Here is a 2,788-nt window from a genome sequence, read left to right on the forward strand (position 1 = left end):
ATAACCCCCGGAACCATTCCGGTGTCCGAATATAGTCGTCCAATATATCAATCTTCATGTCTCGATCATTTCGAGACTCCTCGTCATGTCCGTGACCATATCCGGGACTCCAAACTACCTTCGGTACATCAAAACATATAAACTCATATGTCATCGAAACTTTAAGCGTGCGGACCCTACGGGTTCGAGAACTATGTAGACATGACCGAGACATGTCTCCGGCCAATAACCAATAGCGGAACCTGGATGCTCATATTGGCTCCCACATATTCTACGAAGATCTTTATCGGTCAAACCACATAACAACGTACGTTGTTCCCTTTGTCATCGGTATGTTACTTGCCCGAGATTCGATCGTCGGTACCTCAATACCTGGTTCAATCTCGTTACCGGCAAGTCTCTTTACTCGTTCTGTAATACATCATCCTGCAACTAACTCATTAGTTGCAATGCTTGCAAGGCTTATAGTGATGTGCATTATCGAGTGGGCCCAGAGATACCTCTCCGACAATCGGAGTGACAAATCCTAATCTCGAAATATGCCAACCCAACATGTACCTTCAGAGACACCTGTAGAGCACCTTTATAATCACCCAGTTACGTTGTGACGTTTGGTAGCACACAAAGTGTTCCTCCAGTAAACGGGAGTTGCATAATCTCATAGTCATAGGAACATGTATATGTCATGAAGAAAGAAATAACAGAATACTAAACGATCGTGTGCTAAGCTAACGGAATGGGTCAAGTCAATCACATCATTCTCCTAATGATGTGATCCCGTTAATCAAATGACAACTCATGTCAATGGCTAGGAAACATAACCATCTTTCATCAACGAGCTAGTCAAGTAGAGGCATACTAGTGACACTCTGTTTGTCTATGTATTCACACAAGTATTATGTTTCCGGTTAATACAATTCTAGCATGAATAATAAACATTTATCATGATATAAGGAAATAAATAATAACTTTATTATTGCCTCTAGGGCATATTTCCTTCAGTACGTCAGTACGCCAAAGTAACAGCGCCGCCCAACCTGGAGCATTTACCTGTGGTTGCGTCGAGCCGAACTCTCTTCGGCCTCAATGGGCGTCGTTGCGTCAGGTAATGCGTGGTGTAAGTCAATTGCCTGCACAAATAAAATAGTGCAAGGCCAGAGATGATAATATATGTGTTTTTATATGAAAGATATCATCTACTTAATTAACTTCAATAAAGTAGATAATTAAAGAAATATGGCCTGAACGCCGAGGGCGTCCCGATAGAATGGCCGCGGACAAGCTGACATAAGGACGCGCGTTGAGGCGACGCTGCAACTTAATCGATGTAGGCAGGACGACGACGTCAGCCCACAGATTTGACCACGTGATGCAGTCGAAGTAGATTACCTGCACACATAGAATAGTGCAAGCAAGTAATAATAATAATTGAGAAGAAAAAAAATCATAATTAATTTGTGCGAAGTGAATATGTTTGGTAAATATGGCCTCGGCGTCAATGTTCGATGAAGTTCCAACGCGTAGGTCGGAAATTTCGTGATGACGTTGTGGCACGGGGATGTCGACACAAGCCGAGCGAGAGGCTAGCCAGGTGTCAAACGTCGGTAGAATATTTCTGCAAAAATAATGCAGTGCAGACGAGCAGAAAATATTCTGCATAATAATTTACGTACTAAATGAACAGTTAGGAAAACTAAACCTGCTTGACGAACGATGACCACAGTACATAGCATACTAAAACGAATAAAAGGCAACGGTCTGTACAAAACAAGTACGAACTAGTCCCATGAAAATATTCGCTTTGATCTCCACGTGAGGTGGTATTTTGAATCGAAAAAGATAACGCCCACACGTGTGGGCGTTAGCCAACTCAACCACACGCCTCCAGCGCCGTTCAACAGTTTCTGCACGAATCTTGGCACGTTTTGGCTGATTTTGTGTGCCACGTAGGACAAGTCGCGTGTGTGGTGTGTGAGTGTTCGCCCACACGTCGGTTGCCCCCCTCCCCCCACGGTCAACGGTTGCCACTCGGAGGCGTGCGGTGGAACTGCTCTGCGCCCGCACGCCACGCCCGAACTGCGGTTGCCGTCAACCACGCCGCGCACTTCGCCCCTCATCCCCTCATGGTTCAATTTACTCTCCACTTCATTACTCACCCAACCCACCCCGCAGTTCATTCGATTGGAAGAGAAGGCGAGAGGAGAAGGCGACGGTGGAGGCGGAAGAGTCGACGGCATTCGCGGCCGTCGGTGGGACTCGCCGGACCAGAGCGTATTCGCTGGATTGCCTACAGAGTGAAGGTAATCACTACAAAAAAAGACATCCGTGACATTTTGGGCTGAACGAATTTTTTTCTGTCATACATATGACACTTCTATGACGATAATTGTGACAAAACCCGGTATCATCATAGATGTGGTGGGCTCCTACTTCTATGACAAAAAATCATGACAGAAAATGGGCTTTTCGTCCTGGGCGGGCCGGAGACGCAGCTGCATGACATTCTTTGGGCCGTCCATGACGGAAAAAACCATGGTAGAAGCGAGGGGGAGGAAAATTTCGGGGAGTTCCCGGTTACGGTGGGAGGTCGGGGGCCGAGCGATGCGCGTTTCTCTCGTACACATACGCGCGTGTGTGCGAGGCGTTGGCTCTAACTGAACCCGAGCGAGGCGTTGGGCTCTAACTAAATCCGAGCGATTGCACTGCAGGCTACGCGTTACTGAACCCGAGTGATCGATCGATGGCTGTTAACTGAACCCGATCGAGCGATTCCTTCGCTACTGCTGCT

The sequence above is a fragment of the Triticum aestivum genome, chromosome 3D, assembly GCF_018294505.1.
Source record: "Triticum aestivum cultivar Chinese Spring chromosome 3D, IWGSC CS RefSeq v2.1, whole genome shotgun sequence".
In the NCBI taxonomy this organism is placed as follows: domain Eukaryota; kingdom Viridiplantae; phylum Streptophyta; class Magnoliopsida; order Poales; family Poaceae; genus Triticum; species Triticum aestivum.